The sequence below is a fragment of the Grammomys surdaster genome, unplaced genomic scaffold (genome assembly GCF_004785775.1).
Source record: "Grammomys surdaster isolate TR1022 unplaced genomic scaffold, NIH_TR_1.0 126546, whole genome shotgun sequence".
Taxonomy (NCBI): Eukaryota; Metazoa; Chordata; class Mammalia; order Rodentia; family Muridae; genus Grammomys; species Grammomys surdaster.
The window spans coordinates 11185513-11201334 of NW_021621338.1; the positions used below are offsets into that span (position 1 = coordinate 11185513).

Sequence of the window (15822 nt, forward strand, 5' to 3'; positions counted from 1 at the left end):
TGTGTAGACTAAGCTTGCCTCAAAGTTATCAAGATCTAACTGCTGCTGCTTTCCAAGTTCTGAGATTAAAGGTGTGTGCCACCACTGTCTAGAGGATTTCCTCATGTTATCAAACTTTAAAAATAGACTTTTGGGGCAGAAATCATGGTACATTCAAGCATAGATTTGTACTTAGATATAAATCAAATCTGATAAAGGTAGTAAACTCCGAGTTCGTTAAGTTAAAGTTGTGAGTGGCAGTCTGTATATCTTAAACTCACATCCACCCTTTCTCTCCCAAAGAACCAAAGTGTTACAGTGAAGTTTATTCTGACTGGTGAAGATAAAGCTCTGAATGAAAAGCCCTTTTGAAAATGAAAATAAAAACTGCTCATCACCCAGTGGAGGCGGTGTATATGTGTAAACACTCAGTGACTGCTGTGCGGTGGAAGCTTTCCTGGCAGGGAGGTCCACTCTGCAGTGAGAACAGGCAGCGACTTGCTTGAGAGTAAAGCCCCTACCTGAGCTCTTTATTGGGGACCAATTGGATGAGGCCCTGCAGCCTCACCCCAACACCCCCCCCCAAAAAAAAAACAGTTGCCTGGTGACTTCTGTATTACTGAAGCCATAACTTTGCATAAATGTATATGAACTTAATGTTCCTTGTTCTGATAAACTTAAATAAGAATCCTGTAACCAGCAACTTCAAGAGAGTTTTTTCTTCTCTCTAAAGCCATACCAGCTTTAGACGGTTGTTGTGACTTGTTGTCTTGTGTGTGTGTGTGTGTGTGTGTGTGTACACACACACACACACACACACACTTTATATGTTATCTAAACAAAGTAGATTCTATGTTCATTAAAACTTTGGAATTGGTGATAACATTCGATTGTACCCGAAATTAAAGTTTCAGTAGTAAGTTAAAAATCTGTGCTGCCCCGTTTCCCATTCCTACTTTGACTCCTACTTTGTTCTGAGTATTTTTTTCTTTCCTTCTCGTTGTTTACCCTTCCTGTCCCTGAAACTCGAGGAGGATATAAAGCCGAGGACACAGGTACACAGCACTTGCTGCCAGCCCACTCTGGTTCCATATTGGGTTCCCCAAAGCTCACTGTTCTCAGCATTTCCCACTCTGTACTGGTCTTCACAGGCATGTGTTGTCAAGCAAGTACAGGGAACAGAGGGACTCTTACAGGGACATCCAGACACATGTGGCCTGGACAACAGAACTATAAGTGACCATTAACCAAGTCTTAGCTACGTTTGTAGTTGAAACACTCAATGAACACATTTACTTCAGACAAAACCTCATCTGACATGGCTCTGCTGTTGTCTCTGCATAAGGAGGATAGTATGTTTAGTGAGTCCTAAGACTATATCCTAAGGCACTGGGAGGTTGCCATCAGAATCCTAGCTAACCTTATATTCTGTGTGTGGTACACTATACATTCTTGTATGCATTATACTGGGGATCTATATAGTATAGTTCCATTTGTTTGGGATGCTTGTATACACATGCCATGGATGCTAGAATACATTTTTCAGAATTCAATTTTCTCAGTCCACCATATGTCAGGCTCAGCAGCAAGCACCTTTACCCACTGAGCAATGGCCCCTGGTCATAGACCTCACAGTTCTGTTCTATATCCTTTTTCATGCATGTTAATTCTCAAATGGATTCTTATAAATCCCACATATCATGGAAGGGTAGAAGGTCTGGGTGTTAACTAGGATGTCAGTAATGTCAAATATTTCACAGTATGTGGGCAAAATCTCCACCTGTGTGTCTGAGTTCTGCAATGCCAATGGGGTATGAGGAACACCTCTGGGGAGGTGAAACTAAGGGACTGCTAGACTGCCTTTTCCCTGCACCACTGTTGTCAGGGCTTTAAGGAATCACTGAGACACTGCTCAGTGGGTGGGAAAATGCAGCCTGGGATGTGGTAGGCAGAAGCTGAGGTTCCCAAGGCCTGGGCATCCAGTCTCTGCTGGGGCTGGGGCAGGGGCACAGCACAGAGGAGTTGGGAACAAATGGTGGGGGGTCCATGGGCCTGCAAGGAGTCTGAGACCTGGGCCTCCCAAACTCGTGGATATCCAAGCACCACTGAGTCTCGAGGAATTGAGAGCAGAGTTGGAGGCCCACAGGCTGAGGGCGGTGATGAGCCCGGGGCCAGGAGAATGGGAACTCCAGCTTAGTTATTGGCAAAAGTCCTTAGCTTGGTGGAGGGCTGCCTGGGAGCACAGAGGGGGCCTTCTGCAGGAGACTTAGGCTGTGGCTCAGTAGTCGAAGGCTTTCTCTATGCTCCCCCCCCCCCCCGAGATTCTTGATAAAAGAGACAGGCTGTGTGTATATATATCATTTATTGACTGTTCATCATAGAAAATGGGCGCATACCACCTTCTCAGGGTGGACCAGAGATTAAATACCTTTTGCATCGAGGAATGTCTGAGAAGAGAAGCTTATTGGCTAAACCCTCAGGACCTCTAGATACTTCATTAGCATGGAGAACTCGGTTGGTTCTGGGTTCTGTACTACGTGTCCTTAAGTCACATTTCCTATGTTGGAAGTATAGCATGTGTTCTTCTAGGCCAGGAATCTGGTAGGGAGTGGAGAGCAGCCTACCATCTCAGGTGGGTGCCTGGGTCCCAGGGACTCTGAACCCACTCAATCTTACCGAGTTTCCTGGCACAGTCCACTGTCTCATATCCACTTAAATACATTACCAAAGCTGAACATACAGATATTTCATTAAAGAAAACTTGGGGTGGGGGGAGATTTTCTCATTATCATCTTTTTTTTTTTTTTTTTTTTTTTTTGAAACAGAGTTTCTCTGTATAGCCCTGGCTGTCCTGGAACTCACTCTGTAGACCAGGCTGGCCTCAAACTCAGAAATCCATCTGCCTCTGCCTCCCAAATGCTGGGATTAAAGGCGTGTGCCACCACTGCCCGACATAAACCTAGGACTTTTGAAATAGAAATTTGATTTTTAAAGATGCACATCCTGCGAAGGGAAGAATGTTTAGTTCTGCACATACTCACTCAGTACTCAGTGTGTCAGTTCATACCTTCAGCCCCAACTCACCTAGGACTGGAAGGTGAGGGAACCAGTGTAGCCCTCGGGGAGCTACAGTCTGGACAGGCAGGCTGGGCCAGTCTTTCTGTCTCCTGCCAGCTGCTAACCTCCACGTTATGTACACAAAATTCAGAAAGAAGCCAGGGAACCAAAGGGGAAGCATTTTTTAAAAAAACTCATTTTAAAAGAAGATAAAATTGCTCAGTGGGGGGATGGGCGGAGGCTTTGTGTCTCCAGCCATACGCAGCTACATTAAAGTCTCAATTGGGGCCCCAAGATGCTGAGTCCAACAGCAGCAAAAGGAAAGCACTCAGTGCTAGCAGCCATTAGGGGAAAACTTCCTACTGTAAAAAGAGAATTAAACATCATGTCTGTGTTCTGTTGTGAATGGGAGACTGTCCTTTGGTTTAGAGGAAGATTGTATCTTTGCTGAAGAAGTCTAAACCATGATTGGAGGTCCCCAGTTCTCCGGATAAATGGCACGCTCTTTGACTTAAAAAGGATTACCAGAAAGTGATGTCGTCATTTTTAACATGAACTGTCAATGCCATTTTGTTATCTTAACACAGAAGTGTGACACATTTGCTTTAGAGTGTTGATCTTCCCAACAGAAAATTAAATCCATCAAAGCAAAGAAGGGCAGCTGGCTGCACACTCTAAAGAATCAAGGGAGAGCTCCTGTAATGTGCTACCTTCCACCCTTTGTCCCTGCGTTAGCTTTTCAGATGCTGCTTCAGCCAGTCCACGGGTCTGAATGGAGCAAGGCAGCAACGCCCAGCTCAGAAGTGAGCTGTGTTTCTAGGACTCACCCCACCCTCCTCCTTCTGAACTAATCACTTGGCGTTCTCCCAGGCTTTGCTTTTCACATCCTGCATGCATAGCAGCCAACCCCAGGTCCTTAGCATTTGTTGCTACTGAGCACAATTAGCCTTTTAAACAGCTAGGTTCAGTCACAAATTAAAGTTCCCCTGGTAGTCAGGGTTGGTCTTTCTGAGGTTTTAATTATTCATCCCTAGGTTTGTTTCTTCCAGCAGCCTGGGCTGCACTTTATTGTTGGGAGGTTAATGCAGACTGGGATGTGGATAGATTAAACCTGCTTGGTAGCCAGCAACCCCACAGTTCCCCTCCCCCAGGCTCACACTGTTAGCTGGAGATGGGCAGTTGTTTCTGACACCACAACACTACTTAAAGCAGAAGAATCTCTCAGTCTCAGAGACAGTCCACCTTGGCCAGAGTTAAGGATATTGCAGAACAGTAGTTCTCAAAGCCACCCTTCTGTAAGCTCTGTCTGCTTTGCCTACAGACAAGGATGGATGGGTGTGGAGGAAGTGCCTACCTAGCACTGCTAAAAGCTGCCTCAGCTGGAAATGGGACTTCAGGGGACAGAGAGGATGGGCAAGCAAACAAAACACCAAGCAGCTAATGTATTGGCTTAACTTTCCTTAATAAAATAAGGTATCCTGCACCCATCATTTCTGTGAGCGTTTCTATCCAGCCTCTCCTTTGGAGAGTCCAACACTTCCTTGTTATATAAAAGAAGGTTGAAGTGGAAACCTTCTTTGGGTTCTTTGGAAAGTTGGTTGGATGGTGTTTTGCTGGGGCAAACACATGAAGGACTGTTTCGTTAAAGTGGACACAGGTCCACAGAGACTAACGTTTCTCTGAAGCAGACACAGGAATAAAGCAAGCACATGAAAGGACATGTACTGAAGGATTCTTTGCTAACAACACACATGTATTGGTCTGCCTTACATTTCGTAGTTGAGCTGCATTTGTAGGGATTCCATAGAGAGAATCATACCAAAAAACTTCTGATGGTGTGCTGCAATTTCTTGCCGATTCCTCAGACTCAGGCTGATTGGATGCATGTGCCGAGGCAAGGCACGTGGAGGACACGTGATGTTTGGAGGGTATAAATAGGACCCCATGGGGTGACAGAGACAGAGCTTGGTACAGCTAGCTGTGGAATGCTTGTGGGTCTGGCATCTTCCCTGATCTTTGCTTCCCTGAGAGAGGGACAGCCTAGGACTTCTGGTATTCCTGCTGGTCCCTCCTGCTGACTTGTGCAGAGGCTGTGTGGCCTGGCTGTCTTTGCTAGGTCATGTCACTGCTGTTGCTATCCCGACTCTACTGAATTGGACTGCTGGTGTATCCATGAAGTGTTTGTGAACATATGGGGCTGCCACTGCCTGCTAACCTGTGAACTGAACTGCGATTTCCAGACAACACAGTTGGGAGTTGCTCCAAAGAATCTTTCTAAACAGGTCCACTTCCCATATCCTTCCTTTTCACTACCTCTGGGGGGTGGTGAGCTACAAGGGAGGGTAAAGTGTTTAAGAACTGTCATTAAAAATAGGCTTTGAAAAAAAATTAAAGTTGCAGAGGATATTTTCCAAAGGAAATCGGAGGCAAGTTCCTGGGCTCCTCACAGCTCTCAGGTGGTTCTGACTGCAGTTTCGATGATATCATAAGCTACTGTTCAACAGCTGAGTGAGGACTGCCATCACATTCTGACTTTCACGTGCAATTCCAGGCTGCCCTTGTAAAACATTTAGAGAAGTGACTTTTAGCACTCAGCTTGGTGATTCAGTCTCCACACAGTTCATCAGTCATGGTATCGACATCAGTTTTCTATAGTAGCTATTACCGCCTTTCAGATCTCAGCAGCCTTTCAGATCTCAGCATTGCCTTCCTTGTCTGTAGGCAAAGCAGACAGAGCTTACAGAACCTTATCCTCTCCGAACAACACACAGGCCCTACCTCTCTGAAGCCTGGTGGGCCCCAGAAGGAAGGGATAAGGAGTGAGACCTGCAGGCATGACTGTTTTGTTTGTTTTAAGCACAAGGTCTGACTTCATGAAAGGCACTGAAGAGTTTTGGAGATCTAGGTTTCCACGTATTTAAAGAGGAAACTTCAGGAGGAAGAAGTGAGGCTCTCACTTGAAGATAAAGCTATCTCAGAACTATGGTGATAAAGAGGAGGGTGCATACACAGTGCCTTGTCAGAATGGCCATGAAAGGCAGTGCTGAGAAACTGGTAGGTAGCTAAATCACTAAGTGTCTCAGTGATGTTAAGACATGTGTATTTTCTTCAGGCCATGATTTCCCTAGTGTGTCTTTAGGGTACTTCTCTGCCATTTTGGGCTAGCTCTAGCCTCATCTGCAGAGATGTAGGGAACTAATTTAGGTCATTGTTGGTTGTAGACTGTCACTCTTTCTCTGGTACCATCCACATGAGTCTCACTGTTGGTGTCAGGCTGCTAAGCCCTTGGATCTCTTTATCCCTTAACTTTAGATACTGTTGGGGTTTACAGAATAGCAACAATTTGAAGGAGTTTACTTTAATTGTAAGTTGCTACTTTTAGAGAACCAATTTGTTGTCCAATTCTGCACTTGATTCTGTAAATATATACATATTAAATATCCAGTTCTGCACCAATCGGATGGCTCAAAGGGTAAGGGCACTTACAGCCAAGCTTGACCTGAGTGTCATCCTGGCTCCCATATAGAGAGAACTGACTCCTACAAACTGTCCTCTGTCCTCCACATGTGGGCCATGGCACACATGCACCCACACACAAAATTGATGAATTAATCTAAAACAATTCAATCTAAACTTCCAAGTCATAAGACCCCTTAGCAATGGTCTCCTTTTACAGAGAAGTGAGACTCTGAGGTCTAAAAATGCCAGTGTCTGGACCACAAGAGCCTCTTGGTCAGTGGTCTTTTACCATACGATTTCATTTTGTGTTCCCTACTTAGAATCTTCCATCAGTGCTGTCACCTCTCATGTATACAGTCACCTGCACGTCTGTCACCTAGAGAGCTTAAAAATGTAGATTCTAGCTGAGTACATCTGCCAAAAGCCACACCCTGAGCCTTCAGTGTCTCTGCTATACTGGTGTTCGTATCATGATGCTTCCAGGTGCTAAGTCAGTTCTGACTCAGATTCATTTGGTCTAATTTTGAGATTCTGGCTATGTTTTTATTGTTTTGGCTTGGTTGGGTTTTTTTTTCTTTACTAAGTTATTAGTAACAGAGATCAGTATTACTAGTCATTTGTTGATTTGTGTGTGTGTGTGTGTGTGTGTGTGTGTGTGCGTGTGTGTGTGAGCTAAGCTAAGAGAAAATAGGCACAGGAGACAGAGACTTTAGCCTGCAGGACACTATACAACAGGTGTGTGATAGGCAAGGCAGAGAGGGAGGTTAGCATCCTTAAACAGGAATTCTCCTATTTCCATATCCTTCCCAGGGTCAAGAGAAATGCAAGCAAGCTTCCAAACCTACTCAGCTCTTCTAGTCTCCCTCATCACCCACCACAGCAGTATCCTAAACCTCAGGCGCTATCATGAACGCTCCACATATCGCTGCTTTAAGGCCCCTGTGCCTGTGAAATGGAGCCACTCAGGAAGATGTAAGGGAGCTGAGACAGTAGGTGTTTGATAAATCACCCTAAGCTATAGAGTCGCTAAGCTGTGACAGTCCCAGGAATGAGAGCCTGCCTCCTGGAATCTGATGCATAATTCCTTTACCAGCACTGTGCTGGGGTGCCTGGTTCTTATTCTCCAGCAGTGAATGCCAGCCACTTCACTTGTTAGTCTCCCGGCCGACTCACCATCTTTCTCCCATCCTAACCTTGACCCTGGTACAAGAACAGTGACAGTGAGCCTTAGAGTCCCATGGTGGTGTCAGAGACACCAAAGGGAGAAAAAGTATGCAAGTTGTAAGCTATCACAAGTAGCATTTTAAGAATAAACGGTCATTGCTGTACCAATAAAATTTTTGCTTACCATTTTCTTACATATGAAATGAAAGCATCATCATCCAGGAGAAGTGGATTGGGTGTATTAGAGGCTTTTGCCTTCCCTTAATTCCATGTACAAATCACAGCTCTTAACTATCCAAAGGACCTTTAAACTGCTTTCAAGATCTGCTGTATCTATGCTCTTCAAGGGAATTTCTCCTTTGATGGCTGCAGTGTTAGCTGGAAACAAATAAGGCTACACTTAGAATGTTACTATGGAGCTCTTCTAGGGCAGCATGTAGTGGAACCGTGACATATGGAGCTTTACCTTGGTGCCATAGAACGCTATCCACAGTATCATAGAGTGTGACACAATAGCACCGCAAGCATGATCGTGACAACGTAGAGTAGCGTTACCATTGAGGGTTGTCATGGAGTTATCATAGTACCACAAAGTGTTACCATCTCTCATCTGTGACTGGCACAGTTGGAGAACTAAGGGTTCTTTTGAGAATGAATTTAGCTGTTGTGAAGGGCAGAGTGTGGGAAGTTGGGACATAGCTGAGTGGTAGAGTCCCCTCTGTTGTTTAAGGGGGTGGGGTAGCAGACAGTAGTATGCACACCTGTCCACAGCTTGTTTCCACTGCTGATAAAATCAAAGACACGTCAACGGTCCTGGTCTTCCTGTCCAGCACATGAATTAACTATAAAGAAACGTCACTCGCTGCACTGCCTAGCAGACCTAACCAAATTGTTCTTAAGTCCAGATAGGAAAGTATAGATGTGGGTGCCCTGAGACCTTCCATTTCTCACAGAGACTAGGGTTGTGTGTTAGGAAGAAGGGAGACAGGAGCAGTGACTCCTATTGAGTTTCTGGTTGAACTAAGAAAATGGAATAAACAGTGGTAGCCAAGACTGGAGTAACCATTTAAAGCCTCAGATACCTGCCCAGGATTAAAGAGAGGATCAGAGACCTGCAAGTGCCAGTCTTGAGCTCTGGTCTCCAGCAGTGACAGCAGCAGTTAGTGTGGTCACTCCTTGGGGTGACCCTGGGGGTCTCGGCTACAGGGTTGGAGGACATGGATTACATTCCAGGAACATCCCCTGTGCTTTACCGATCCTAAATTCCCAGGAGGAGGAGTTTTGATTTTGTCTGATTTTTTCCTCCCACCCCACACCCACCGTCCACCCCCTGTGCACATGCTGAGAACAGCTGCTGAGGTGGATCCTTTTGTCTATTTCCTAGGAGATGAGGAGGGCACACTGGGGGAAAGGAGGTGTTTTCATTAGGGATTCTTCTGTACTGTGAGCCTCTAAAACCACATAAGGTTTTTGTAATGTATTTAACCTATCCCACCCAAATATTACCATTTAAGCATGTGATTATTATCCTAGATGAGCAGTTCCCAGCCTGTGCTTTGTGACCTATTTGGGGGTTGCACAACCCAGAGGTCACCTAAGACCATTGGAAAACACAGATATTTTTGTAATGATTCATAACAATAGCGAAATTATAGTTATGAAGCAGAAGCAATAGTAATTTTATGGTTGGGATGGAAGAGTTCCCACAACGTGAGAAACTGTTTTAAAGGGTCAAAGCGTTAGAAAGGTTGGGAACCACTGTCTTAGATTATGTTTATTTATAATACATACTTTCCTTTGCATTTACAACACATGGCTCTTGGCCCTAGTCCAGTTTCAAGCACTCACAGCCTCATGGCTGCTGTATTATATAGCACACTTGGGAATGTTTTTCACTCCAAGGGGTCCTCACTTGCAACATGCCAACAGGCGTGAGTGGAGACCTGTGTAGCCTAAGTGTCACTCTCCTAACTGTCAGATTGCAAGTAGTGTGGACCTGCTCTCTAAGGAGGCAAGAGGGACAGACTGCTAAGAGTCTCTCTCTCTCTCTCTCTCTCTCTCTCTCTCTCTCTCTCTCTGTGTGTGTGTGTGTGTGTGTGTGTGTGTGTGTGTGTGTGTAATTCATGTGCCTTGGAAAATGCCTGTTTGTTTTAAAGATAGTTTGTTGCTACTGAATAAACATTTCTTCAAAAGATACACCTTGGTCAGATAAAACAACCCAGAAGGATCATATCAGCTGTGTTGATTCAATCCACTTTCAGTAGTGTAGACAGCTGACTTCAATAAAATCTGGGTTTCTGACTGAGAGTCAAATGCAATTCTGTGAGCAGAAATTGAGTTTAAATAGTCCACAGTGAGTGCCCTTCTTGCTAAGGAATCTGTCTTCTACTCCTGAGTCCTTCTGTTGATGGCATTGTGTGGTGACAAATTAAGTTGGCCGTATAGTATATAACTACCTGTGGTTTCCATTCCTGGAAGATCATCTTAGAGTGACTTCACATTTGAAAGTCTTTGACACACTGTTTAACATAGCTGTGTGTTTATTAACTGAGTCTTTCCATCTGCCTTGAGATAATGTTGTAACTATGACTTATAATTTACTCTCCTTAAGTTCTTCCTCCTGATAAACTTCTCTGTTCACCATGGGTTTAATTATAGCTCAGAATGTAAGTGTCTTATTCATCTGAAGAATGTGCTCTTTTGGCAGCAAGAGGCTGCTGCTACGAAAGCCCCTTGTCATCCGGCCAGGTTGCAGGCGTCTGTGCCTCACTCCCGGCAGTCGGAGGATAGGCAGGACGTTGTCTGGTCCCTTAAGGACTTACTACTGTGCAGTGTACTTGATCCCCTCTGCAATGCATTAGGTGAACTGTGGTTTTACTTCTTATAATTTAAAGAAGGAATTGCTCAAGAGAGGTCCCAGTGGTTAAGAGTACTTGCTGCTCTTCCAAAGGACCTGAGTTAGTTTCCCAGCACCTACCCAGGAGCTCACAACCATCAATAACTCCTGTTCCAGGGGATCCAGCACACACACTAGCATGCATATGGTACACACATTTGAATTCAGACCAAACACACACCTAAAATTAAAAATAAACCTAAAAACAAAAGAAAGAATACAAAAGAGAGAAAGGGACCAAATACTTGAAATAAAATTGACTAAGGCTTCATCTTCATAGATTAGTGAGACTCAGCTTCTCCAGCCCAACTTAACCTTTGTTTTCACACAGTCACTTGTGAATTAAAGTCCATCTTTCCAGTCCATGGCTCTTTAAAATATATACATTTATTTATAGTGTGGGAAATTGATCGCAAAGCCTTATGCTCAGTAGATGAATGCTCTACCAATGAGCTATGCCCTCAACCCTGGGTCAATTTAGTGTTTTGTTTTGCTTTGCTTTTGCTTTGCTTTGCTTTGCTTTGCTTTGCTTTGCTTTGCTTTGCTTTGCTTTGCTTTGCTTTGCTTTGCTTTGCTTTGCTTTGCTTTGCTTTGCTTTGCTTTGCTTTGCTTTGCTTTGCTTTGCTTTGCTTTGTTTTTGAGAATTTCATACATGAGTATTATGTTTCCATCATTTTCTTTTTTTTTTTTTTTTTAGGTTTTTCGAGACAGGGTTTCTCTGTGTAGCTCTGGCTGTCCTGGAACTCACTCTGTAGACCAGGCTGGCCTTGAACTCAGAAATCCGCCTGCCTCTGCCTCCCAAGTGCTGGGATTAAAGGCGTGCGCCACCACCGCCCGGCTGTTTCCATCATTTTCATCTCCTCTACCTCTTCAAATTTCTTCCATGACCCCCCTCAAATTTATGACCATTTTATTGGGGTGTGTGTGTGTGTGTGTGTGTGTATGTGTGTGTAAAACCTGTTAACTTTTAGTGTTGACATCTGTATATGTGTTTAGGGCTGACCACTTGGGATTGAATAATCCATCAAGGAACTTGTCCCTGGAGAATACTTATTCCCCCTCTCACCACCCATTAATGGCCTGTGGCTCTCCATCAGTGGGTCGTGTCTTGTGAGATTACCATATACACATTTATATGTCAACTTGTGTTGTCATTGTTATAGCTCTTGTTTAGTCAACCATATGTTTTTTTCATATGTAATGGGTGTGGCTTCCTGGTCTCATGTAGTAGACCCTACTGACAATAGGTGTCCTGGGCCTCTCTCTTAGAGTCTTTCTATCCCCCTTTCTATGATGTTTCCTGAGCCTTAAGTGTAGGGGTTGGGTTATGGGTGTATGTTGTCTGGATTGGATTGGGGCATCTCAGAATCAATTGTTGTCTGTCTTATGACTAGATGTGGTGTCTGTAATTGTCTCCAAATGCTGCAAAAAGAAGCTTCATTGGCGAGAGGTGAAAGCAACACTTATTTGTGGATATCAGGGTCAGTATTAGAATACAATTGGGAGTTGCACTGGTTTAAGAAAGTGGCCATTGTAGTAATAGGTTCTCCTCTGTGGTCTACTATCTCAGCAGCCACAAGTAATTGGCTGGATTTATAATACCAGGCATGAATTCTCTACTATTGAGGAGACCTTAAGTCTAACTAAATGCTGTTAATTACTCTTAAGATATAAGTGCCACTATTGTACCCTTGGGTGCATCTTGCCAATGCTGGTTATTGTTATAGTTCATAAACTTTACAGCTCAAAAGAACTCTGCTTTTAACATGTTGTAGGATCACTCGTTTCACATAGCAATCTATAGCCCTTTTAATATACTTTTCCCAGTTCTTATTGTTATTACATTTGTGCTTATTTGTGTACGTGAATGTATATATGTGTGTTTATATACATGTTCTAGTGTACATATGAAGGTCAGAGGACACCTTGCAGGAATGGGTTCTCGACAGTGTATACTTCCTGGGGGATCAACTCATGACATTAGGTTTGGCAGCAGGCATCTTTACCAACTGAGCCATCTCACCAGCCCACATACTTTTTCTTTGTGTAAAAATTTGATTAAAAGGCCGGGCAATGGTGGTGCACGCCTTTAATCCCAGCACTTGGGAGGCAGAGGCAGGCGGATTTCTGAGTTCGAGGCCAGCCTGGTCTACAGAGTGAGTTCCAGGACAGCCAGGGCCACACAGAGAAACCCTGTGTAGGGTTTCTCGAAAAACAAAAAAAGAAAAATAAAAAATTGATTAAAAGAACATACTTGACGTTATATAATTAGATTATCAAACATTGCTCCTAAGCCTACCACACACAATTAGAAGTAGGGTGTAAATGAGATGCCCCCCCATAGGCTCGTGTGTTTTAATACTTGGTCTTCAATTGGTGGAACTATTTGGAAAGGATTACTGGGAGGTGTGGCCTGTGGGAGGAGATATGTGGAAGGAGTCAGGTTTTGAGTTTTCAAACTCTGCTACATTTCCAAGTCCACTACATTAGCTCTCTCTGCCTCTTACTTGGGAGCAAATATGAGTAAACTCTGAGCTAATTCTCCTGTATCGTGTCTGCTGTCATACTCCCTACCATGATGGTCATGAACTCTAGCCCCCTGGGAATCCTGGGCTCAAAATTAAATGCTTTCCTTTATGTTGCGTTGTTCGTGGTGTTGTGATCACAGCAATAGAAAAGTAACTAAGAGGTAGAAGAGCAAGAAACCATTCCTCTGAACCCCTCCTTCATGCGTAGTTTTTCTCCATAGTTGTGTCAACAATATAGTCTCCTTCTGCTGCCTGTCCAGCCACTTTTGAACTCAATGTGCTCCTGCTGATGTGCAGGGTCTCACTGCTAGCTGGCTTTCCTCTGAGTAAGCCAGTCATTTCCAGTCAGGATGTAGGTGCTGCCAGCATTGCTGTTGCAAAAGCCGCTTCATGTCTGTGGGATATGAGTGTAGACACTCTGCTGTATAACAGAGGTATGTTCAGTTGAACTGAAATCTGCATTCTTTATTAATGCTTTTAATTTTGATTGAAATGCCATTACACATATAACAAGGCACAGTGTGACACCTCAGTATAGTTGTGTGTGGTGATAAGAGCTGGTGTGTCCTTTACCTCAGACATGAGCCATTTCTTTGTGTTTAGAACATTAAAAGAAAACATTTGCTTCTAGATATTTTGAGACATTTAATAAACTCTTGTCATCTATAGTTGTCCTCTTATAATACAGGACATTAAAACTGGTTCCTGTTACTCAGTTGTACCCCTGAAAGATAGCATCTTTGGAAGACTTCTTCCTGAGTTCTTGTCTTCTCAAAGGAAAGAATTCTGCCAAGAGACATGGGCAGTTTAGGCAGAGCTTTACTTAGCAACGCAGAGCAATGCAGTGTGTACTCTGGAGAGCTTTGGAGTGGTCTGAACAAGGAGGAGCAGCATTCCATGTTGTGTGGTTTAAGGGCTTGTGCCTATTAAATGGGTGGCATGGTGATGGGGTAAAATGACCTTTTTCTTTCCCAAATTGTGATGGATGATTTCTCTCTTCGGGTTTCTCTGTGTAGCCCTGGCTCTCCTGGAACTCGCTCTGTAGACTAGGCTGGCCTTGAAATCACAGTGATTCACCTGTTTCTGCCTCTGCCCCTGCCCCTGCCCCTGCCCCTACCTCCTCTGCCCCTGCCTCCCGTGCCTCCTCTGCCTCTGCCTGAGTGTTGGGATGAAAGGTATGTGCCAACACTGCCTGGTGATCCTTTTTTAAAGACCATGAGTGGAGGAAAGGAAGGAGAGGGTCAGAACACAATGCAAATGATATTGAAGCCACAGTCTAGTGGGCACATTCGCCTTAGTATGCATGTGTGGCAACGGGGTGTCTACTGCCTTAGTTCCCCTGATAGATCAGGAAAACCCTAGCTAGAACTTCAAGGATTTCTAACCACAAAAGGATGACACAGCTACCAAGATATGGCTGCAGTTTAGTTGGCTCCTTCCTGTCTCTTTGCCCAACCAGGAGCCACAGTTCTGGTGATACAGCTCCATTTTCTGGGATTGCTGACATATAAGTGCTCATCTACCTGGCTCATACTCACTAACCAGCCTCTCTTCATACTCTGCTCTCAAAGCCACTGTTTTACTCTCTCCCCGTATGAGCCCAGTGCTTTAACTAATATATAAGTTCTGAGAACACACAGCGTTTGTTGTCCTATGCCTGACTTTGCTGAGCTTAGCACCTTCCAGGTCCACCCACAATGCTACAAAGCACAGACTTTCCCTCCTTCCTGTCTTTATGAAGAGCAGTGTGTTCTTCTCTAGCACATTTGAACATGTTTATATGCAGTGTGTAGAAATGAGGTTTTGCCAAGTCCTTGTCACTACTCTGTTTTTCTTGTAAAGCATTTATTTTTACCAAGTGAATTGTTATTTTTCCAATTTTGATGAAACTAAGTATTTTAGTTTTTTATTTCTACCGTTTAGAAATGTCTGTTGATGTCTTTCTAACAGATTATTAATCTTTTTCCTGTTAATTAATATGAATTTATGATTGAGCCCTAAGATTTGGTCAGTTTTACTTGATCTAAATATTATTTCTATGTTTATAAACATGAACTATCACTGAAACTGTAAAGGTTTCACTTTTACATGGATTCCAGAAGAAGGAAAGTGGAGGGAGAAAAGAGAAGTCTTCTTTAACCTATGAGAATAATGTTTTCTCTTCTACTTTGATCACTAATGAGGCGAATTACATTAAAAAAATTTATCACTGTATAGTCTTATGTTGGTTGTGATCATTTTGTTGCAGTGACATTTGGAATAAACTCTTTCCCAAGCGTTCATATTATCGTCCACTCCACTAAATGATGAGGATTTCACTTAGATAATAACCTGATAAAACTAAAAGAACCCGGGGAAACCTTTCCTCTTATTTTGGGTTTCCCCCGCTCCTCATGAGCAGGGGAAACAGTGACTTTGAAGAACAAGAACACTGAGCAAACCCTGTACCACTGAGCTGGGCCCCAGTGCCAAAAGCTAAATTCCACTCATACTGCGGCACTGATGCTCACTGGAAAGAAGCAACACTACTCGAATTCACACGGGGCTTTATTCTTAGTGAATTTGCTGGAGACACCGGTGTATGTTGGCCACTCACAGTCATATGACTGCCCAGCCATTAGCCTGTCATTATCCAACAAATGTGTAGTTCATAACTAAAATCTATTCCTCAAGGAGTTTTTATTCTAGGGAGGAACAAAGAAGAAGTTATAAAATATAATCATGAAATAGCATGTCTTA

At 43.7% G+C, this 15822-nt stretch overlaps 1 protein-coding gene across 1 annotated transcript in view; it reads left to right on the forward strand.

The window, feature by feature from the left end:
* Positions 1-15822, forward strand: part of LOC114614974 (ubiquitin-conjugating enzyme E2 E2) — a 274943-nt gene that overhangs the window by 201378 nt on the left and 57743 nt on the right. The window lies entirely within an intron of this gene.